The sequence below is a fragment of the Pteropus vampyrus genome, unplaced genomic scaffold, assembly GCF_000151845.1.
Source record: "Pteropus vampyrus isolate Shadow unplaced genomic scaffold, Pvam_2.0 Scaffold12, whole genome shotgun sequence".
Classification (NCBI taxonomy): domain Eukaryota; kingdom Metazoa; phylum Chordata; class Mammalia; order Chiroptera; family Pteropodidae; genus Pteropus; species Pteropus vampyrus.
The window spans coordinates 12,041,916-12,067,123 of record NW_011888793.1 but is presented as its reverse complement, the minus strand read 5'-3'; the positions used below and the strand labels follow the sequence as shown (position 1 = coordinate 12,067,123).

General features: G+C 38.2%; 1 long non-coding RNA gene across 1 annotated transcript; it reads right to left on the bottom strand.

The window, feature by feature from the left end:
- Positions 1-6,753: 6,753 nt before the first annotated feature.
- Positions 6,754-24,672, bottom strand: LOC111732692. Its single transcript, XR_002777654.1, has 4 exons — positions 24,381-24,672; positions 18,197-18,247; positions 7,881-8,043; positions 6,754-7,400 (listed from the first exon to the last, which is right to left on the bottom strand). It is a non-coding gene; the product is annotated as an uncharacterized LOC111732692 (long non-coding RNA).
- Between the last annotated feature and the right edge of the window lie 536 nt (positions 24,673-25,208).

Sequence of the window (25,208 nt, the reverse complement as noted above, 5' to 3'; positions counted from 1 at the left end):
ACTGTGATACTGGATCTCATATGCACTGGTCTGGCTGCTCTCAGGGACTTTCAGGGTCTATTTATAAGACAGCCAGATTTCTGGGAGTGGAGATAGGAGGTCCTTGTGTAGGAATTTCTGAAGATCTTAGGTGAAAACACAGTGATCATAAGGAGTTTCAGACCAAGTGTTTACTTAGCTTAGAGTCTTCTGGTCTTAAAAAGTCCATGACACTGAGGCTATGAAAGCGTCAGTATTATGGCCATCTCTGGCCTTGTTTTCCTAGCTGGCTTTGCTTGTGAGTTAGTGATCAACACCCAGGAGCTTGGCATGGCTATTCTATGGTAAAGAGTTTTACCCAGTGACCTCTATCTTCATGTCTACACAACACCGTATCTGGCTTGAGAGCAGCGGTTCTCAAAGTTTGATCCCTGGACCCAGCAGCATCAGCATCAACACCAGAGGGAACTTAAAAGTGTACATTCTCAAGTTCCACCCCAGACCTACTGAATCAGAAACTCAGAGGGTCGGGCAACTCAGCACGCTGTGTTTTAACAAGCTCTCAAGCACATTAGAGTTTATAACACCCGTCTAGGGAGAGTGGACTAACAATAGTTATGTGCCTCTGTGTGATTACTGAGCTAAGCTTGTGGTGTTTATTGTCCTACAGTCACGCTTGAATTTAGAAGTGATCGTCCCTATTTTAAAGATGAAAAAACTCAGACTTGGAATTTCAGAAGCTTGCTCAAAGTCAGCAACCAGTTGAGGGGCAAAGTCAGGTTTGTGAACCCAGATCCTTCTGATCCAAAGCTTGTTCTTTTTTTACTTTATCATGATGATAGCTATGGATCCAAATTTGTTCCCAGATGGTACAAAAAGGGACTCAGTCTTTCTTTCTTTCTTTCTTTCTTTCTTTCTTTCTTTCTTTCTTTCTTTCTTTCTTTCTTTCTTTCTTTCTTTCTTTCTTTCTTTCTTTCTTTCTTTCTTTCTTTCTATTTATTTATTGTGACATTGGCTAACTAAATCCATTAAGTTTCAGCTGTACATTTTAACAGTAAGGCATATATATTACACTGTGTGTTCACCTCCCATAGCTAGATTTCTTTCTGTCACCACATATTTCAATGTCTGTAGAATTAATGACCTCTTCTTAAGAAGTAGATTAATACAGCTATTTGTTAAGCTGTACTGCTACATGGGCTTTACTGTCATGTGGTTCAAAACTTCAGTCTTTTATGTGAAAGGGCTGGACTCATGAACGTTCATGAGCTCTCCTGATGAGGGCCAAAGTAAGCAGAAAATGAGGGGGGACAGAATAATGGGGAGCACGTGTACCAGGAGTCAGAAGGCCTGGGCTTATGTCTTTGTAGTTTACTGGCTATTTGACTAAGTCGCCTAATTTCTCTGAAACTCAATATTTTTCCATCCATGAAATGGGAGGAATGTCTTGCTTCTCTCATGTGGTTCTGGAGAGCGTCAGATGAGAGAAGGTAAAGGAAAATGCCTTGAAACGCCAGAATGTCCTTTAAATATAGAGGCATACTATTGATAATATAATGAGGAAACTATGATTCAAGGTAAAGTTATCTACCATCTTCAGTATCAGAAATGTTTTTTCTCTGCTCTGGTTTGTTTATGCCATAGAGATCAGGAACCTTGTGGGACAGTCAGTTAAGTGTATTTTTGGCAGATAAATTAATCATTTTTAGGCACAGTGCCAAGCCTCATAAATAATGACTGACACTGGGAGAGGTTAGGGGTTCTGTGTGATCACAAGAGAGAGAGCCTGTGAAAAATGGTCAGGTTTGCTAGTGTGATGGTGGGCAGGTAAACTGTGTCAGACCAGGGCGTATCCAACTCTAGAGAGGCTGGAGATCTGGGGAGAAGGAGTCTGAGGATCTGAAGTGCTGACAGACAGGTAACATTTAGGGGTTGTCTGGTAACTTACAGGGGAGACTCAGTCATGGGATAATTCTACATTTTCTTCATGCGGGCAAACCATGACTCTATATTTGAAACCTTTTAGAATTTTTTTCCTCTGTTTACCTGAATTTTCAATAAATGTTAGATACTGTAATTAATTTTTTTTATTTTTCAAAAATACTAAATGTAAGGTACTGAGATAGGTGTTACATGTATATCACGCCTTTTAATCTTTAGAATGACCTTGACATGTTGGCGTTATTATTCCCTTTTTGCAGAGGAAAAACTGAGGCCCAAGATGGTTAAATAACTTGCCAAGAGGACCTAGTAAGTGGCAGAACTGGGATGAGATCATTGGGCTGTCTGGGCATAAGCCAGTCTTCTTCCCCTCTCCCTACTGCTGTGCAGTGGTCCAACAGGTCCGCTGTAGAGACTGGACCCAGCGCGTGTGTAGCTCTGAGGATGGCTCTTGGTATCTGAAGCTTCTCAGAATCTCATATTTTAGGGATTCACATGTGCCTGGAAGACTTGACAATCTCTCTTAGATCTGCTTTACCAGCTTTATTTATCAGTCCACATTTTACCCACCTATGTTCTGTTCATTTCTCCTCATCCCTCAAACACCATGCACTTTTATGACCCTGGTCAGATGTTTCTCATACTGTGACCTGAGATCTACCTACTTGTTAAAGATGTAAACTCTAGATCCCTATGTGAGACCGACAGAACCAGAATCTGAGTCAGAACCAGCAATTCGCATTTTAAGAAGCACCCTAAAGTGATTTGTTGGAACATGAAAGTTTAAGAGCCACTGGTGGCCTTTGTGCGTGCTGTGCTCCCTTAGAGCGCCCTCCTTGCACTTCTAACTTTCTGTCTCTCTGTCTTCTCTACCACATGAATACCTTTAAGTGGTACCTCAGATTTCACCTCTTTTGTGAAATTTTCTTGGTTCCACCCCAGCATAGTTAGCAATCTCCACTTTCGTTTTCCCTACCAATTTGTTTCTGCTTCTATTAGAACACATCGTTTTGCATTTTACTTAAAATATATCTCTGTCCTCTCTGCTGTGAGTTCTTTGAGAGCAGGGACGGTGCCCTATTTATTTTCCTTCTTCTCTCTAGTGCCTGGCACAGTGGCTGACATCAAGTGGTACTCACCAAATGTTTGCATGTAGGAAGACAGGTTTAGGCAGGCCTCAGTCCTAGAAGGACTGGGTGGTGGGCAAGTACACAGCAAGGATCTAGTTATTTGTTCTAAGTTGTGAGGCTGGGGCCTTGCTCCATTCTGGAGGGTAAGGCTAGTACTCAGTTCCCAAAACCAAAGGAAAGTCACTAAAAATCAGGCCTTGCTAGTGACCAGCTTAGGACTCTTAAAATTATTCATTGCTTGGTTTGAGATTTCTTCTCAGACCTACAAGTGGAGATCGTCTCAACCAACTGATTTTGAATGCTGGGGAAGATGAGCAAGTCACGCAGGCTATCATTTAAGCTTCTGAGGATTAAGTTTGTGATGGTAAGTGCTCCAAGATCTGGATATGGGAAGAGTTGGCAGTTGTCATTGAGCTAGAAGCAGGGTCATCTCAACCGTGGAGATACCACCAACCTATTTTCATGTACACGATTTGCTCAGGAAGGATAGGGAAGTTCCCTCAACCAAATTTTAGGCAGAAGGTGAGAAGTGCTATTGTCCTGCTGGTGTTCACTACTCAAAACTTTTTAATAATTATCTTCCGGGTTTTAACTAAGGTTGCATAGCTGTGTGGGTTCCCTATAGGAGTCCTGATGTGACAGTTTCTACTAGACTATGAGCTTGTTAGATCCTGTGGCTTTGGTTCTCTGGCAGCACCTGCCTTTGACCAGGACTATGAGGCCAGCTGCTGAAATGGTATTTGGATGAGGAGGAAAGTCAACTGATTTTTTTTTTTTAAACTTCCTTTTTATTTTTATTCAATCACTTCATTCCTGGAACCTTCTTTTTTTATTATATTTACCACGTTATAAATTCACCTACAGCAATTTAGATGGAAGGAAAAGTAAGGAAAATTATTTTTGTTTACTGGGAACCATTAAAAAGGGAGGCTATTAAAGATTATTGTTGTTGCAGTCAAGTTTCAACAACAAATGTTAGAAGTACCAGTGAAAGCCATAGCATTCCCATTCCTGGATAATTTGTTTCTGCCCTTGTTTGCCTACATATGTTTTAAGACTTTCCAGGGTGGTTGTTTCTATTTAAGGCACATCATCTGTGGAATTCTGAAATACAAACCAGTTCTTTGAAATTTTTGATAAAGCTCAGTTCTTAATAACAGGAGGGTTTCAAATGCCCTCATAGCCACTTGGCCATCTGTAAATAAATGAAGTTCAATGAGGAAAATAGCATAAGGAAGCCGTTTTGGTTACTATTTCCATTTTGTTCATTCACATCATCAGTTTCAAGATGACAAATATAGAAAGAGTGTGAGAACACTTTTTAAAAAAATTATATTTTGAAACTTGGATCTGAGTTCAAACACTCAATCTAAAGGAGACTTATGATTCGAATGTGAGTTATTTATAGTCTTTGTCACTTTCCAGAATTTAAATTTATGTTGGGATAAAGCAAATTTAAGGCTATATTTGAACAACAATGGAACACATTCTTCTTTTTGATTTACTTATTTTTCAAGTAGAGGCTCTTACATTCTATGTTTGAGACTATGGGCAGTAGTCCTGGGTTGACATGGATATTAGAATCTCAGGTTATTATTGTATCCTGATGTCCCCTCCTGGATATATGCTTGATCACTGGGTTGCATTTATACCACCTGAAATGAAAGTGATTCTGATTTACAGCTCAAAATGTGGCTGACTACACCAAATGGTGAACATTTCATTACTTCAGCTTTATGGGTTGTGTCTGAAGGGGTTTGGTTCAGAAAATGGACCACTGCTCAAAAGGAGAAAGTCTTTTCCCATGAGGCCGTAGATATTGAGTCAGCAAATTACCTATGTCCAGCCCCAGAGTGCCAGGCAGATCATATGTTGCAGCTGCCAAAGTCATCCCACCCCCTCGGTGTGCACACACCTCAATACTCTCACCAAACACTTACAGGCAGACAGGAAGACAGACATAAAACATGAGTTAGCAAAGTCCTACTAACAAAGAGAGAGGGGCCATGCCACATGGTAGAATGAGGTTGTGATACAGAGCCCTGTGTTCTTTCCTTGCCTTCTCTCTCTCACTTATCTTTCCCCGGTGCCAATAGCAATACAAATGGCAAATGAAGAGTGAGGAGAAAGCAGAATGTGAGCGTGTGTGAGTCGGCGTGTGTGTCTTCCTCCACGATGGGGCTCTCAGAGCTTTATTCAGTCTCTGGCACAATGCAGCCTCTGTAGAAAAGATATTAGGAACAAAAAACAAACTCGAAGATTCAGGAGCAGGCTGCCAGGATTATTAAGAAAAACATTCAGATGATGCCATTAAAAACATATGGGGATTCTATAAAGCTCTGAAAAGAAAATGTTTAATTATGCGCCGTATGCAAAAGCCATCACATTTATATTAATACCGAAGACTGAAACTGCGTGGGGCTTAAGTAGTCCACAGTGATGCATCAATCTTTTTACTCCTTTAAAAATAATGTTTTTCTTTTGCTGATGACAAATACCTTTTAAGCTGTTGAGATCATGCTGCTATAGTGATCCATGGAGTTTAATGAAGACCAAAGTCACTAACAAAAGTTTCCAAATTAACTTTTCAAGGTCCTTGAATTAGATTTCTTTCTTTTCCTACAATTCCCACTCACTTGCTGTCCCCATAAGAACTCTCCCTCTTCCTCTCTGTCACACAAAGGTTGCCTATGCTGATGGGATGGTTAGAAATATCCATTTTTGAGGTTTCCTATTTTAAGACACTGTAATGAGTCATTACCCAACTTTTAAGTGTTAATAGTTACAGTGATTTTGATTTCAATCTCAGTAGCTTACCTTAGAAGTCTGAAGAAATACAGAACTCTTGATTTTTTTCAAATAAACATGGAGACTATTTTATTTCATTGGAGTCTGATGTATTTTAGGATCACTATCATTTCCTTTAGATCCTTGTAAATGCATAGAATCAGTATTTTATGTGGCTTTGTATGTGTGTGAGGAGTGCCATGGTAGGGAAAAAAGAATATCAAACTTAGTAGCTAGTAGGACTTCTAAACAAATATTCTGGATGTGCTGAGTAAATATAAGTCAAAATTGCAAAAAGTAGTTTGATTTTAGTTACCTGATTATTGCACTCAATTTTATATTCATGCAAGTTTAAATATTGAAAAGATGGATCTGAGGCTTCTCAAAATTAAAAAAAAACAGTGTACAGATGCAAAAAATGATAATCTTTACTCATCTTAAGAAGGTCAGAATGTACTCTGTTGGTGCTAGTTCACCTTGGGGAATTTTATGGACTTAAGCACTTGGGATTTTGATCCCCATTTTTTGCCTTCTTTAAGTAAACATGTGGCTTATGAATCTGTGGACAGATTTGTTGCTCACACTTGAATGTGTCAAAATGTTTTCTTAAGTGTCAGTCAGGCTCATTGCAATAAAAATATAGAACTCCTCCCACCCCCTTGCTGTCTGTCATTTTCTGTATTACATATATGATTGAAAATTATAAATTATCCAGCCTGCAATTATTTTTAATAAAGGCTCTAGGAACCTGACTGGCTTGCTTAGATGCCTGTCTGGAAACAGATTCACCCATTGCCCAGTGCTGAGGCTTTTGGAGTCAGGTACATTGAACGCTCAGACGTGATTTCAAATTCAATCTGCTTCTTGATTATGGAATCCTGAGTCAACCATTGTTTCAGTTTTCCTCCTGTATACATTTTTGTGTGAGAAAACTTTACTTCAATTGGTTAAGAGCCAGCTACTTTTTACAAAGAGCCACCTGTTTCTGAGTTTACACAGGATATGTTGGATTTATGTAATACAATAGGATCAATTTAATTATGCTTTCTCTTAAGTACAATGCTACCTGGAATTACTTCACTACCTGATACATGCTCACCCTTTGGAGACCAAAAAAACAAAACAAAACAAAACAAAACACAAAAAACAAACCGCACTAGCTCAGACTTAAGTTAGCTTTAAGGAATTTGATTACCCCAATTTCTTCTAATATGCATTAAAGGCTATATACTTTCTGTATGAAAAAATGGCTCTTCTGAACTCCCCACAATCCCTGTTATTTACAATGTTTCAAAGCTGCAGAATTACTACAAAAGATTTACTCATATAGCAGAGCATGTAAAATTTAAAATCAATAAAGTATATAAATTTTGCTTGTCTCCTTGAATTGATTCTCTATTCTAATAGCTCAATGCTGTAATACTATATACTTTTTTATTTCCAACGTCATTATCCAATAATAATCTCTGGACTTCCTTGCCACAGCTCTGGGGCAGTTCAGAATTTCTGACAATATTCTTCACAGACAGTTGTCATAGGCAATTGTTCCTCCTTGCACAGCTTCTAAAAATGAATAAAATAAGCACATGAGAAATATTAGTTTGGTTCTGTGATATTAGAACTTCAACTAGTTTCTTTTGACATGACAAATATGGGGAACATTTGATTTTGTGGGCAAATAGAGCAAGATTTGAATTTGTAATGTGTTAGCAACGGTAGATTAATTGTACAATATGTCTTTTAAAAAAAGAAGTATGAGGTTCAGTTTTCAATAATTTTCTAACTAGAGTTTTTCTGACTATAGCTTTGCTTGGAGTTAACAAATAAGGCACATGCAAGAGGCAGCTAATGTTGGGAATGTTAACATACCAATGATACCCAAGTTTATTCTCTAAGCATGGTCACAAGAATAAATTCTACTTCATTTCAGCTTGCTAGTATTTTGTAGAGTGAAACAGAGCTCTCTTTAATAGATTTATAAATAAAGATAGTCCTTGGCAAATTAAAGCATGGGAGGCAGTGAACAATTATCCCACCACTTACCTTTAAATTCACTGGGGTAGTTTGCTTAAATCATGGTGGTATCTGGGTCCCAGTGCTAAAAGGGTTGAGCTGACCTTGGTTTCTTGAAATGCAAAATGTCATCAAATCCAAACATACTGGTGAAATCTAAACTCGCTTTCATTTCTTAATGGCCACTCTCAGCCTGTAAAGAACACAGACAGATGATTGCTTACTTAGGCGTGAAAACAGAAAAGAGTGTCCATGCTTGCACTAGATATTTTTGCTTGCTAAAGCAATGCTTTCTAGCCAGTCTCTTAAATTCTTCCTTCTCTTATGTTTGTTTAGTGTAGTGATTGACAGAGCCCCCACGAAAAAAGGCTGGAGGATCTTAATGTGAATCCCAGCTCTTCTACTTTGCTTTGTAACCTTGTGCAATTCTTTAACTCAGAGTCTATACTCGTAAAGTGGGGATTAAGGACTTTGGTCTTACCTCACAGAGAAATTGTAAAGTAGGCACAGTACAATCTGTGGGGCCCTGTGCACGTTAAAAAGTTCAGTATCCACATTTCCCATATTCTCTTCCGCCTGGGCTAATATTTAGCTCCAAGACAGAAATTCCGAAATTTCAACAAAACACAGAATGGCCAGTTAAATTTGAATTTCAGATAAACAACATATATGTATATTTATATATATATACACTATTTTTCTGAGATTCAAATATGACCGACGGACCCTAAATTTTTATATGCTAATCTGGCAACTTTCCTGGGGGTTCTGGCTAGGATATTTTCTTATATTGTATGATAATAAACTAAAGAAGCTTGAGAGTAGGTATGCAGGGGTGCTTCATGCTTCCAAATTAATGGCTAAGTACTTAGACCAATGTAGTAGCTGCAAGTACCTAGTCTCTCATTATGTATATTTATAGTGCAGAATTCAATATCTGATCTGCAACAGGGCATATTAAGCCTGGCTCTCCCCTCTCTTCAAAAGGAGATGGTCTCCCTCGGAGCCAGGGTGTGGAGGAGGAGGAGGGTGTGTGCAATTACCTGCAGTGGTGAGCGTTGATGGTGAATTTTCTCTGGAATGCCATTGCTATGCACTCACTGATCCTTTTTGAGGATTATCTTTCTTCTTATCCCACAAAACCAGCTTGTGAAATCTAGAGAATGGACAAGGCCTCTTTTTAAAGGACCTAGGCACTTCTCAGGACTCAGGACCCAGGTGTTTATGTGGTCCTCGATGGTGTTTTTTGCCTGATTCAGTCCGGAAGGGCAAATGGCTTTTGGATGCCTTTCTACTTTCTGTTTACATTTATCATCAGGTTTTTTGTTTTTTGTTTTTTTTTTGTTTTTTGGTTAATTTTCTGTTAAAAAAAGATAAAAGAGCTTAGCTAGGCTGATCTTAATTTTAATTTTTTAAAGTGATGCCCATTAAAAATTTATTTATAATGTGATGTCATACTTGTCTCCTGACATCTTTTATGTTGGGGAAGTCTTGCAAACACAGTTAATCAGGGTTCTCTCCTTTTAAATTTTTAAATGCTGGATCTGGCACTAAATATCAGATCTTCACAAGTGTATGAAGGGGTGGAGTAATTTGTGTATGTCAATTTACTAAAAAACACTCACTATTTCTGAATACTACTTAGAAAATCTGGCCAGGTCTAGGGAGTTGTCACATACATCGGAAGATTGATTACATTACATAAGCTTTCTTTTAAAATTTCTTCTGCCACAATGGTTTATACCAGCCATACCTATACTTTATACTACTATCATACTTTTTTGTCCTCGAATTCACATAAATATGATCGCACGTGACCTCTGAATGCCCAGGACTAAAGTGCCTGGGGATCCTAGAGGGACTTTATTTACTTTTCTGGCTTCTCTTACCACATGTCGACTACTGTACTTTGGAGCAGCAGGTTTGGCCCCTGTAAACCATGGCAGATGGGTATTCAGTCTATCATAATATCAATAATGGGTGCAATACAAATGTAGAGTTCTTATAAACTCCACATACACTTCGGAGGGCAATATAGAGTCTGCAGCTGACTCATTGATCCCTTAAGAAAAGAAACTAAAGCTCTTTAACTGTCAGACACTGTGATCTTACTCATCTTTGTATTGTATGTATTTAACAAATATTTTTGAGTAAGTTTGCCACAGGAAGCATAAAAATGAAGCCACATGATTGAGTTAGGTTGTAAATGTAACTTCTACTTGCCCCTCAACATGGAAATGCTGGAAATTTTACTTGCATGTCTTTTAAAAAATGAAGATGTTAAGGTCCTATCTGGAGAAGTGTTTTTCGAACTTTAATGTGCATCCAAATCCTTGGAGCTCTTGCTAAAACACAGATGCCTGGGTCTTAGGCATAGAGTCTCTGATTCAGTAGGTCTGGGAAAGAGCCTGAGAATTTGCATTTCTTTTTCTTTTTCTTTTTTTAGGTGAGGCAACACTTGATTGACCTCACAGATTGCAAGCAAGGACCTTGTCAGCTTACAATCCCTTATTTACTTATTCATTTATTCATTGATTCATGCATGCATGTATTTATTTATTCATTCATTCATTCATTCATTCATTCATTTATTTATTTATTTATTTATTCACCTACAGCACCTGGTCTTCCTAGATGGTCTCCCATCTAAGTACTAACCAGGCCTGACCCTGCGTAGCTTCAATAACTTGCATTTCTAACAAGCTCCCAGATGATGCCAGTACTACACTGGTCTGAACCACACATCCGAGAAGATTAACCTCCTATACATCTGAAGACACTAGAGGAGCTGGAGATGTGTGAGAACATTTTGGGAGACCAACTTAGCCACACAATAAAGGACTTATGGGTCTCTCTTCCAGTGAAAAAGTACATACTCATCATGGATTTTGTCTGGTTTTCTAATCTTTGGAAATGAACACCAAAATGTGGAGGCAGCTTTTCTTTTAGGACAAGAGATCATCATGTCCAGAAATCACAGTGAGCGTTTACTGAGTGCTTGCTAAGGAACAGGCATACACAAATAATCAAGGCACACACCTGGAGCTTGAGGAGCTCAAAGTGCAGTGTCTCAGAAACTATTAGGGCAGCAGGCATAGTATGAGTTATGAACAAGAAATAGTATTGCTGTTTTTGACCCTCTGATTCCAGGACTCTGGACTCAGCCAGCTCAGGCCTTTGAGACTCATCAGTCTTTTCTGTTATAGTGGTCTCTGGTCCCTCTGGCTCATCCTTCCAGCCCCATCCACCTTTTAGATGTAACCCTATGTCTCTGTGATTCTTGCTAGTAATAACAATGATCACTAGTATTCCTCCCATTTATGGAGCTTCATCTATTGCCAGACCCTTTGTATATGCTTCAGTTGTCACAGACATCCATAAAATTGGGCGATTTTATCCTTGCTGAACATATTAGTAAACCGAAGCTCAGAGAGATTATATGACTTGGCCAGAATCACACAGCTGGGGTGAGTGGTAGGGCTGGGATTTAAAGCTTATTTTGTTGGACATCTAAGCCACTAAGCCACACATTCCTCCCACTTTCTACAAAGCCAGTATTTTTTTTTTAAATTAAGATTTTAAATTTTTATAAAAATAGTTAGACAATTGGCCAACATAACCTTTTAGATAGTGACTCATATTCTTATTTAACAAAATGGAAGAAGGACAAAAGAACGAAAATGAGGAACGAGAGAATTCTAAAACTTAGCCAATAATTACATTTTGTGTTTGAAACATTATATGTTTACAGAGTGCTTCTGTATTAATGATCTGGCTTGGTCCTCAAAACCCTTCAAGGTAAGATCCATCCTAACACTATTAGATAGAAAAGATGTAGGCTCTACCTCTTCTTATGAGGAAATTGCAGCTTAGAGAGGTTGTGGCTCAAGGAAGTGGTGGACCCAGGACCAGTCTTCCGACCCCTCGTGTCTCTTTCACTGTACTGGAAGGCCAAGGATAGAGGAGATTGGGGAGGGAACAGGGTTGAGGAGATGGATATATTGTCAGGACACTTGTGTTTGCAAAAGGCAGAAAAATCTAATTCCAATTTACTTAGAAAAGAAAAAACAAAACCTGGAGATTTTACCGAAGCCGGTAATTGAGAGGTTGAGGGCAGCTACTGAATCCAGGGATTCGGTGAAGTCATTATGTCTCAGACTCTTTCCACCTCTCTCTTCTGCTTTCTTCTGTGTTGGCTTCATTTTCTTGTTGGCTCTCTTTTTATTGTGAATCCAGGAAGCTCTCAGCTAGTAACAAGAAAAATTCTTTTCTTTCCCACTGCTTCTTGGAGAATGCAGACATTGGCCTGGCTTGGGTCATATACCCAACCTTAAACCAATCACTGCAATCAAGGGGTGAAATATTCCTATTGGCAAGGCTTTGGTCATGTGCTCTCTTTTGGAGTCTGGTACGAGATAGGAAGGAGCCAACCTCACCTGAACAACAGGTCTGTGAATGGGAAAGGAGAGGTTATCTAAAGGAAAACAGCTGCTGTTACCAGAAGGACAGAGAATGGAGGCTGAGCAGTCAAAATCATGAGCAGAAAAAAAATGGGCAAAGTCATTCCTAAGCTTTTACTTTTTAAATTCCAAATAGCATTGGAGTGTTTTTCATTTAATTCAGCAGGTGATTGTTGGGGTAAGGAGCCATATTGATCCTCCTCACCCCTATCTTTTCTTATGATGGGCTCTTCCTAGAAGTGGAGTCTGCCAAGGGGCAGGCACTGTTTTACTTGGTATAACAGCCGCAGTGATTTCCGTGCAGAGCTACTTTTGTATTTCTGACATTGGAGAGTAGTGACTTACCAGCTAATTCGATTGTAACTATACATAGTTGTATATTTGCACACAATTTGGTGTATTTAGATATTTTCCATTCTACCAGTGGTTTCATGTCAAAGTTCATGTAACTTTGATATGCATCACATTCAATATCTCAAGGTTTAAATGACTGAGATCCTCACAGATCAATAGCACATTATCAGTTTCTTCATGTATAAAATGAGATACATTCTAAGATTTATTCAAAGTCTAATGTAATATGATTCTATGATTTTAAAATTCAGGCTAGATCATAGCAGTTGTTTTAAAACTAGACAAACATTTTTCTACTTTTCTTTTTAAGATGTGCCTTGATTCTACACTGAAAGAAGTGCTCTTATTTCCTTTTAATGTTAATTTTTAGTTATAGAAAGGACACAGAAAAAAAGTCGACTTCACCACTCTGGCTATCAAGTTTAAGACAGAGCCATTCCTGTACTTGTTATGAGGATGTCAATAAAATGTGAAATTGGCAAGGAAAAAATCCAGGAGATAGTGAAAAGTACAGTACACATATATCTGTATATATTCAGGGCTTTAAATTTATGGGGGCTGGGTTGCCATTTCAACTTTGGTGACCAGACTCAACAGAGTCCAGTTGCTAGAATTGGAGGTTAGGTAGAGAATCCCAGGAAAAATTCTTCTAAACTTTATTTTTAGAAGTATTTTCACAGGGATACTTTTGGATAACTGGCAATTTATTGCTTCACCCTATCTTATTGTTTCCTCTCTCAGGAATCTAGGCTCCTTTAAATTGTATTGGAGGGCACTAGGACTAAATTTGTCAGCAATTTTCTTATCATAATTTTAATTAAATAGCTATGCATGATTTGATGTTCATTTTCTTACTTCTTTGTTGGAATGTAAACTCCTTGAGGGCAAGTACTATTTCTGTGTTTTTAATTTTTGAATCTCTAGTACTTACATATAATGTGACTAAAGCCATGGATGGAAATCCTTGGGCTTTTATTATTTTGGGGAATGTCCTTATGAGAAACAGCTGCCATCAACTGTGACTTAGGTGTTCTTCTACTGGAATGTTTTGTAAAGAGCAATAACTTTAGCGTTTTTGTCTAACAAATTATTGAAAAACTTTGGAGTTCAGAGTGTGTTGTAGGCTGATTTGAAGAGAGAGGAAGAATCTATTTGTGTAAGCCTTGGAGGACACTCCTTCCCCTGGATAACTGCCCTGAGACAAACTATTTTTTTTTTCTTGCTATTGTTTTTTCTCATAGTGTAAAATGTCTACATGCTTGGGCCATTTTGGGTAAGTCTTAACAAATTTCGAAGATACAATCTGCTTAAAAGTAGTAGCAAAGTACCATGCTTGGAAAAATCCATTGTCTTATAAATGAAACTAAAAGACCATGGACCCAACTATTGATGATTTCTAGCTGAAATTCAACATCTGGGCAAGATTTCTGAGCTCCATTTCCTCAGTATGCCAAATAGCTCATCTGGAAGTAGTCGGCCAAGATTTAAGAGGTGATAGTGGTCCCTTTACTCATTCAGTCTTTGGTCTCCCTGGAGCTTCTTGCCAGGGCAATGATGAGTGATAATTGCTTCTGGGTTTTTGTAGTGTGGTCCAAGGTATTTTAGGTGTTTGCTCTGACCACTAGATTTCATCTAGAACATTATCCATGATGACAATTGGTTACTTTCAACTGACTTTGGGTTGATTGGTAACCTGAAGAGAAAGTTCCTATTGCTTATTCCATGACATATATAACTTCCTACCATCCACATAGACTCTTTTCATTTACCCACATATTGCAGTATTTATTGTCTGTTGTTGCTTAAGTTTAAAAAAATTGGGTTATGATTTCAGATCCTTTACCTGATCAAAAGCAACTAGTGTCCAGATTTCTTCTGTAAGCTTGCCTATGACGAATTGATCTAAGGAAAATATTAATTCCCCAGGAAGATGTTTTTATCTGACTTTGGAAATATAGATAAAAATGTTGCACACCCTTATAGTAAACAGATTACAGAAGGGGATTCGTGACATGGTGATTAAAAACTTGGTTCTGGAATCAGACGAACCAGGCTGGACTCCTGGGCCTGCCACATGTGGTTCTGACACTGAGGGTAAGATCTTTAGTAGCCCTGAGTCTCTGAGTCAAGAGAATGCATGCTTAGCACAGAGCTAAGGTTACATAGGAAATGATCCATAGATGTCACCTTAAAAAATATGATGGACTTTTATTGCTAAAGATGTACAGACAACTAAAAGATACTGAAAAAGGTGGAAGGAATTAAATATACTATTCATTGGTGTAAAAATCAGATAGGATCCATGTAGAACAAAAATAGAATTGCATTTGAAACAAATTACATTTTTTATTTTTAATGATGCTCCTTTAGCTTTGGTTGAGGGTCTATTTAATAATGTCACATGAAGGTTATCTATATTTTTTATAAAATAGTGGTAGTCGGTATCTTATATCCAATAGCTTAATCAGAGTTTCTTAACAATTCACAGAAAGCCCTTTTATTGGATAATGAGAATTATATATAACCCATTTTTTTCTTTTACTTTGTTTTTCAAGAAGCTGAATACTAAATTCAGTGCTCATGAATACTAAATTCATAGCCACATATATATATTTTTTCTTGTACTTCTCCATGAATTTTAGTCTTCTATTTGAATAGTTTTAGTGTTGATGTGTGTTTTATTTTGAGATGCCTACATTCTTTGGGGAAGAAGGAAGTGAAATTATGTAAGAGATGCCTCCTAGAGTTTGTCTATAATATTTTAGCTTTTTTTTTCCTCAAGCAAATACCAAAATTGGCATTGGAAAAATGCTTTGAACTCTTTCAGCGGAAAAGTACTATGTAATGTTAATACAATATATTTATTTTCACAAGTACAAATAAAGCTTGCAAGATAGTCTTACAAAGAAGTTTCCCTCTGTAGTGTATGGTGGAATGAGAGACTTCTATGATTTGTTACTCTGTGATATTTTAGTTTTTTCAAATTTTAAGCCATTAGGCTTAAATTATTAAGCCCATATATACAAAGAATTTTAATCTAAAAATGAGGCCAAGTTTGAACATGGAAGAGAGTGCCTCTTTACATAACCACATTCTCATCTGGAGTATGAGCCTGCACAGGGACCCAGGAGGCAAAGTGGGGTGGTGGAAAAAAATCTCATGTTTTAGTGTCAGACGAACTGAGGTTCATATCCCAACTTCACCACCTGCTAAATAGATTAGCCTTAATGTTCTCTTCTGTAAAATGGTGATAATAATATGTACTTTATATGGCTGAACTGAATATTTACTTTGCATCAATCAATGATGACTGCTATTTGCCTAGGCTGCTGGCCCTATGGGAACTGGCCAGCTCCCAGCTGCTCAGAAACTTGGGCAAACATAATGGAGTGAGAGAGTTAGGATTGTCACGGGATCATGAAATAATATCGTTCCTCAGGATCTGGCCTATGGCAAAGTCCCCTAGCAGACCTCACTTACTTTTTCCTCCCTTATTCTTCACCTTTAACCCAAAGGACCAGAGGAGAGCTGCTGCTATGGTGGAATGAAAGGCGAAGTTGGATCTTTTGGGCAGGAGCTTTACTTGGTGCTCCCTCCTGTCATTCTCGGAAGGCAGCTGCTCTTCCAGTTGTGGGATATGGGTGGAGCTTCTGTGGACAGCCGTTTTTCTTTTTTTAAGGCAGAATTATACATCGTTGTGTCTATTGGGATTAAAAAAATTTTTTTGATAGCTCACCAGCAAGAAAGAAAATTATATTCCTTATTTCTATTTATTTTCTGAGTTGATTTATATATTATGGAAAAGTTGATTTAAAAATAAACTGGCTCTCATATATTTTAAAGAGATTCCTTTAAAATATAATACATAGAAGGCGCCAAGTTAACGTTCAAGCCCCTGCTGCATTCTCTCATTTATTCGCCCATCCCATGAACGAACATTCACTGGGCATTTGCTATGTGCTGGATGTTGTTCGAGGTTCTGAGAAGAGAATGAGGACAGCATGTTGACCTATCCCATGCACAATACATTTTTACAATCAAACCTAGCATTGTTTTAAATTAAAAAAATATTTTACTTTGGGTCCAGATATCTGAATGAAAGGAAAGATTTTGGCACTCAAGCCTTCAATGGTCAGTGTCGACACAGTTGCTTCTCCAGCCATCCTGATTCCTTTTTCGGTGGGTGCTGAGGATTCCTGTTTAATTTTGTACCCTCAAAGTGTATGCTTTCACATGTTCCTGACTCCTTGCATGCCAAACCGTTTAGTCACTCTTCACGCCCCCAACCACTGAATGAGGCAGAATCATCTTGGCAAACTAAGTTATTTTGTAAAATGATATCTTTTCTTTGACTCTCTGCTTAAGAGCTGTAGAATTTTTGGTTGTTTAGTGTCTTTTTTTTCTGTTTGGAAAAGTTGCATTTTATGAAATCCTGTGGTAAGATTCTCTTGCACTTGAATTAAGCAGCTTATTGTGAGTGTACCAGGAATTTAGGAGTTCACTTAAGCACTGAACTTTTGCATGCCCCAAAATATAAATGTATGTACTAGATTACTGACATGGTTTCCTTATAACCCTCTGAACTCTTTTCCCTCTAAAATTAGATTTTCTTGTTTGGGTTAGTAAAGCATGTGGTTGCAGACCCTCCTAGAGCTATTGTGAAATATTAGGTCTGTATTTCCGGAGGCGTTAGCCACTGGCTGTAACCCAATTCTGATGGGAGAGTGAGTTGCGCATATGACTGATGTTACAAATACAATGAAAGTAAAACACCCCCCTTAAAAAAGAGCAGGCAGTTATTTTTCAGCGGTGGGAAGAAGTTGCAGGTGTGCCTAATGTTTTAAAGCTCTCAATTATTGATCTTGTCCTAAGACTTACAAATAGAACCATTAATGTGTCAGTGTGACACGGATAAAAGATGATTATGGTCCATCTTTAAACTGTACTTAGCACTAAAATGTATAAGTAATGCACACAAAAAAGCCAGCTTTATCACATTTCTACAAGGTTTTACAGGAAAGAATTCATTCTTTCATTCATTTTTTTTTCTTGGCTCTCCTCCCTTTCCCCCGCCTCCACCCCACATTTATTCCCTCCGCTAATTGTTAGAAATTCCTACTGGACATTCCAGCCACTAGCTGGCAGACATAACAAACACAAACTTTGCAGCTTTACAATGGAAATATCTTAGAATGCAACTTTTTTAACCTTTGGTAGCTACTATCTTCTGAACTAGGAGGCTCATCCCAGTGAGTGAAGCACGTTAAAGTACTATAACACCTAAGGATTTTAGTTCGATTTTACTGTAATCTCAATTTTACTACCATAAGTCAACTTTGTCATCAGAGAGCTCCATATTACACTTGATGGGCAGATTCATCTGCCTTCACTCTGTGCATGTGGTCGACGCATGAGCAGCAAGGCAGTAATACTTCTTTATTTAAGCCAAGTCTTGGATTCAGTCCCAAATGACATAATCTCCCATAAGCTGGGAAATCTGGTCTAAACCACAGAATGTTATGGGGTACATACCTGTTCAGAGGATCATAGTCAAAGGATAGTTAACAGCATTTCATTGTCATCCTGGGGGAACAAAATAAGTCATACTTGGCAGGAGTTGGACCTGGGCCTAGAGCTACTTGACATTTTTATATAACAAATTAGAATATTCACTAAGATTGTTGCAAGTGGTCTGTATTACAGGTAAGAGTGAAGCACTAGTTTTTGCATGGTGTTACTACCTGTGCCCAGCAATAGTTAGGATGGATCAAATGGAGAAGTTAAGGCAGATGAATGAACAAACTATGGTTTATAGTAATGCAAACTCATGGTGATGGAAGGCTTGAAAATGGAGATGGCCATGAAAGAGGAAGTATAAAAGAGGAGCTGGAATGCTGTAGAGAAAGAAACTCAGTGATTTCACCAAATTTGTCCATGCCTTCATTGATTCTTTTATTTTTTGCTCATTTATCCATGCATCATATTTTAATAAGGGTCTACTATGTTCTAGGTACTGTGACAGGCACTTTGGACAAAGCAATTAACAAGACATGGTTCCTCACTATGGAGAAAATTAAAATGAGGGATCAAGAAGAACGATTGACTCAAAAGTAAAATGAGGAATCAGGAGAATGGTGTTTCTTCTTTCCAAGATGAGAGGTGTTGGGGGAGACCCTGGACATGATTTGCTCTTTAGACTTACTGTATTTGATTTGACACTGTGCTGTAGATGCCTCTCACAGAGATGAAGAAGAAAGAGAAGTGAAGAATTAGGACTAAGCCTAAAAATTCAGAGTTACCCACTGGAAGCGTGAAATTGAAACTCTTGGGCCAGATGAGCTTCTTGGGAGAGTGACTGAGCAGTAGGCTTGAAAGTGAGTCTCCACAGCATAGAGCATAGGGTATGGCAGGACAGTGTAGGTGAGGACCTGGAGACCAAAAGATGTGATTTCTACAAAGTAGCACGGACCTAAAACGACCACTTATGACCAAGTTGTTATAAATACACCTGGAGATGACTTCTGTAAAGAGTATATTTAGAGAGAAGGCCTGTTGAACAAATTGCAAGTACTGGAGGCAGATTAAGAAAATGATCTGGACCTAGCATAGTAGAAGTCTTGATAATGTGAGAGAAACAAATGGGGCCTAAGTGGTTATGTAACTTATCTCCTGAGTGCTTTTGTTGTACTATGGGAATTTTACGACTTAGAGGATCGTGTCCAGAGAAGAACATTTAAAGCAATGTATGTTTTGGAAGATAGGAACCTCTAAGACAGAAAGAATGTAAATTCTTTAGTTCTTAAGGTAGGAGGCTGAAAGGGCAAAATGAATAAGTTATTAAAAAGATGTCTAGTAACTAGATACCAGACTCCATAAGAATACTAAAAAAAAAAAAAAAAAAAGTGTATACTTCCAAAGAACCCTAGACTAGGCACGGGAGATTTTGGTTCTAGCCCAGCCTTGCCACCTGTGTGCTGTAAGACCTAGTATGTTAAATAATTCAACAGCATTGGGCCACTGTCTTCCCGTTTATAAAATATAGAGATTGACAGATGATCACTAAGGCCGTAACATGAAAAAAATGATCAATTATAATATTAATTACTGATGTAACCTATTGAAATTCAAAAATACACAAGTCTAATTGATTTGAATGAGTTTGTTGTTCTATCTATAAATCTAGTACAAAAAATGAATCTAAAGAGTATTTTGCTTAAGAAAAATCTGCTTATTGACCCTATCATAAAAACATTTCAAAAATAATGATTAAAAAAAATCAGGTTTTGTATACTAGTTGAAATTTGCCTGTCATCTTTGAAAGAGTTCTCCATTTTAACTGGAGTTTGTTTTTTTAATGCTTGATTTTTTTTTTTTTTTAAATTCAGTGGCAAAAGTGTGACTACGCCTTCCTGCTGAAGGATTTTCCCAACACCTTTGCCACGTCTGCCCTCCGGGGATTTCAGATAACAAGCAAGCACCAAGTTGGCCCTCTACATTTGGCCCCCTCTCCCTGCCACAGTGTTTAGCAGATTGGATGAAAATGTGTCCACAGAGATTAGATATTACAGTGACCACAGTGCATTTTTCTGCTCAGAAAGCTATCTCTCGAATCAGCCCTCTACCTCTGGTTTATCGGGAGGAGAGTACAGACAGATAACATCCTTGCAATGTGACCCTGACCTTTGTCAACCTTTGTTAAGGCTTCATCTGAAGTCAGGCCTAATGTTTGTAAACAGGATGTAATTAAGGCTGGGAACTGACAGGGTCTGACATTAAGACAATGCAGAGCTGGCAGGGAATGGTCTGTCAGATGTCAGCTCGCATTGTGTTCTAAGTGCCTTCATAATAATTAGTGTCCTCTGTCTGAAGGAAGTTCACTCAACTTGGATTAATCTGTCACAGCGTGGAGGCCATCCTTGGGAGGGCAAGTGTTTCCTCTGATAAACCTTAGAACAAGTATGAGAAAAAAAGCAAAGAGACTCAAAAGAAAACTGTGAAAGTCAAGACTGCTGGTGACAGGTGCTGCCTGAAAATTAGAAACAGGAAGTAGGAAATAAAAGCCCCCCTCCACATTCCAATCGTGAAGTGAATTCAAGAGTTCACCATGATCAGAATTGGCTACAGCCGTCCTGGCCTGCTGGTCTGTGTGCCTTGAGTAGACACAGGAAGATGAATGTTCAGAAAAGCCCATGCATAAACACATTGTTTGGCTTTTGCCCTTAACTAGTACAATGTGTGTGTCAGAGATTGCCCACACCCTATAAAAGGATTTAGGTTTAACATGTAATTGATCCAAAGAGGCTGAACCTTCTTTCTGTTATTAGAAGACATTTCTTGGGCATCTTCTGCTGGTTGGTATGGTACAAAGCCGGTCGAGAGATATACCTGTCTTCTTGACTTTTTAACTAATGGAGATGGGCCTGATGCTGAAAGGCTGCTGTCAATAGCCTTTGGAGTTGGCCTGGATTCTTTCTGAATCTCAAAAGTCATCATAGAAAGTAGGGGCTCAAATGGATACTTGTACACCAGTGTTCATAGCAACGTTATTAACAACAGCTAAAAGGTTACATCAGTGTTCATAGCAGCATTAGTAACAATAGTTGAAAGGTGGAAACAACCTAAATGTCTGTCAACAGATGAATAGGTAAACAAAATGTGGTATATCCATACAATGGAGTATTATGGACCCTTTTTAAAAAGGAAGGAAACTCTGACACATGCTACAACATAGATGAACCTTGAAAACATTATGCTAAGTGAAATAAGCCAGATGCCAAAGGACAAATAATGTATGATTCCACTTGTATGAGGTGCCTAGAATAGGCAAATACATAGAGACAGAAAGTCGAATAACTGTTGCCAAGAGCTAAGGGAAGAAGGAAATAAGAAGTTGTCGTTTAATGGGCACAGAGTTTCAGTTTGGGATGATGAAAAAGTTCTGTAGATGGATGATAGTGGTGGTTGTACAACAATGTAAATATACTTAATTGTACATTTAAAATGTATACTTGTACATTTTATTTTCTGTAATATACACTTAAAATCTGTACAGTTACATTATACACTTAAGAATGGTTAAAATGGTAAATTTTATCATATGTATTTTGCCACAATAACATTTTTTTTTTAAAGTAGTCGTGAAAAAATACTCTTCAAGCTGTATGGGCCTTCAAGACTTGTCTACTTTAGTCACCACTTCAGGGAAATGACAGCATTTATTCAGCGTCATGCCAGGAGCCTGTGGGAGAGCCTTTTCCCGACAAATGGGCCATTCACTTTTTAATACCAAATTCTATTCTTGTATAGGTGACTGTTTGCTACTCGGCCTTGGGAAAAGATGAAACCCTGATGCACATGAATAGCAGTTCTCTTTGTCATTTATCTGAGTACAGAATTTAGTGACTATTTGTACTTATTTGCATGAGACTCTTCTAGGTTGCTTTCAGCTTTATAACTTGATATTTCCATGATTGTTTACAGGCAGGATGACTGTAGGTTCAAGTTTATTTTGTAAATAAAGATAAGACTAATATTTTCTACCTAAGGCACTGAATTTTCCATTGGGTTCAATAATAGATTTAAAAGCTTCCTGATTATCAATGAGAAATAAAAAAGAAGCCATATAATAGTTCCTGTAGAAGAATGGCCAGAAAGGAATATTATATCATAGAGGCAACAACTTTGAATATGTACTTTAGGAAAGTACCTATTTTAGGAAAAATAATTTAATTTCATTATTATTCTAGTTGTATGGCTTTCTTAAATTAGAAAATAGTGTTGCTCATAATAATAGTTTTCCCTTAGGTTTATCTTAAATAAGGTCACCAAACTTACAGGATTGACAGGTTGGGTAGGAGGAGTCAGGCAAAATGTGTGTGTGTGTGTGTGTGTGTGTGTGTGTGCGTGTGTGTTTGTGCGTGCGTGGGTGCGTGTGCATGCCTGCGTGCGTGCACGTGCTCTTCTTTTGCTCATTAACATCCTGAGAAAATTTTCAGGAACTTAAACTTCAGAAAATAATTCTTTTTCTTCTTTTTTGCTGTTCTACCTTTCAATTAAAGTGAATTCACTATCAATTCCTCTTTGAGTCATTCACTGATTCACTGTGTCCCTCCCATACCCTATGTCAGATATTCTATAATTAAAGTAATTAGTGACATATATAGTGATGAAGTGTAGGAGTGAGAGAAAATGGGAGAATATTCAATACTCGACAGAGCAATTCTGGATTGTCTTCTCCAGATCCTCCTGCCATATTTGAAAGTATACAGAGGACTGAATGAGGAGGGACCCTTCTCGAATTAGCACGTATATTATATCACCAGCATCCAACATTCCTTAGGAATAACTGTTACTTCCTAAGAACCTACTGTGTTCAAAATATTCTTTCATTTATTTTTTGCAACGTTCCCTTAGAAGAGTTATTTTCTCCATGGATCAAGCTGAAATTTAAGAGGCTATATAACTTTCCCATGGTTATTCACTAAGAAACATTAGAGTTGGGATTTAAATTAAGATTGGATTCTGCTTTTTCCACAATGGTAGGCCATTTGTTCTTGGATATAAATGAAGAGAAGGATAAAGAACAACCCCACAGAACTTCTTTTTTCCTTCGCTACCCCTTCTTTCTTAATGCAGAGAAGTTAATTTAGGACTCAACTGCTGAATTCCCTAATAGGAGGGAGGACTATATGCCTTTAAGTAGATTGGCATGGAAGCAGTAGTGGGTACCAGTCACCATCAGCCTGACGTCAACAGTGTTTTCAAAGAAAAGATAAGGACTATCAAATTAAGCTAACAATAGATTAATTTTTCATTACCCTGAATTAAATTACCCATTTACATACATGTGTTTGTAGGCTATATCCTTAAGTCTTAGGAGAAAGAGAAGTTTGCTTTAGTGGCTGGCAAAGGAACAGACCTTTTGAAAGGTAACATTTGAGCTGAAGTGATAAACCACTTCATATGGGACAACTAGCACTAATGCTTTCCCAATGCGTAGGGTAAATATTTGGCCAACAGTTTGTATCACTGGCATTGTGCTTCAGACCCATTTTTTATATGATCCAGACAATAAAGAGATACATCTTTCTCATGATTAGTGAAGAGAGCGGTATTTCCTCCTTGATGAAAGACTAGACATAAAAATAGCTCGAGACTTGTGAGGGACAGTTAAATGGAAGTACATTCAAATTTTAAAAACAATTGGCTTTCCAGATACCATAACCTAGAAGAAGAGGGAGAAGAAAAGAGTCATGTGGGGTGGGGGGGCGTGTACACTGTCCAGAGTTGGAGATGTACTGGCCAAACTGGGACTAAGTGTCCCTACTTAACCTAGGGAATCTTCTTAGCTAAATGTAGTCTTATCCTTCTCGCAAGTATGTCCCCACTCCCCTTCCACCCTCCCCCACCCCCAAGGATAGTTCTCAAGTGTGGCTGCTAGATGAAAGAAAAGACAGAGAAGCATCTTACAGAATTAACTTTGATGCCCTAAATACATTTTTTGAGCATGTAAATATATAACCTCTGGAAGAAAAAAAAACCCAAAGCAGAACATATAAGATTTTTTTAAGATAGGTAAATCATTTTCTTTTTAAATGAAATTCAGTTTGACTGCATGAAATATGAACAGTAATTAAATGCACAGTCTGTGGGCCTTCCATACTTTAAAGCGCTTTCTTAAAAAAAAAAGAAAGAAAGAAAGAAAAAGAGTACTCACCTCAGACAGGCCAATTACCCAAGAATGATGAAGTCAAGAGGAAAGTCGCTAAATTTCTTTACTTGAGTGATCACAACCCCAGCCCGTGATTAGTCCCCACGGCACCAGCGGGGATGTGGTGGGGACACTCACATTGGAAGACTTCAAATAGTCATTTCCTTGGTTAAAATAAAATCTGACTGCACTAAATAGACAGTTTTTAATCTCAATTGGACATCTGAAGATTTCTCAAGCTGTTGTTGGCTGCGGCAGAAACAAATTTTTCTGCTTTGTTGATTAAACCGCTGGTCTCCACCACTGCTTATCGGCCTGCAACGAGCTGTTCTTTTTAATTAAAAGTGAGCCACCACGAGAGAGCAATTAACAGCTAGTAATTACTGTGCTCTTCAGAACGGCAACATTTTGCCTTTCATTCCAATTATATAATGGACAAGTGGCTTTTTGATCTTCAAATTAGTGAGCTCTTGTCCTCCTTCTTTGGAGGCAGAATTGGCAGGTTAATGACGGCCTGTGGGGGCACTCTTTCCACTGACTGATGGGAGGCAAAGAACGCCAGGAAAGAAGGCAGCGAGAGGCTTTCAAGAACTGCAGTTCTACCTTCATGATAAAGATGGAGAAAGAGCCCTATTTTCAGAAGATTTTGATGAAGAGGGAAAACAAGCTTAAGTGGAGCCTCCAAAGAGCACTGTGGACTTCTCTTCCCTCCTACCCTCTAGCAAAAGGTGACTACGTTTTAAAACATGGAAAAATAGAATTAGACTGTATGATACTTTGGTATACCTTTGATAAGGGCATGAAATATTACATGTCAGTCAAAAATACTTGCTC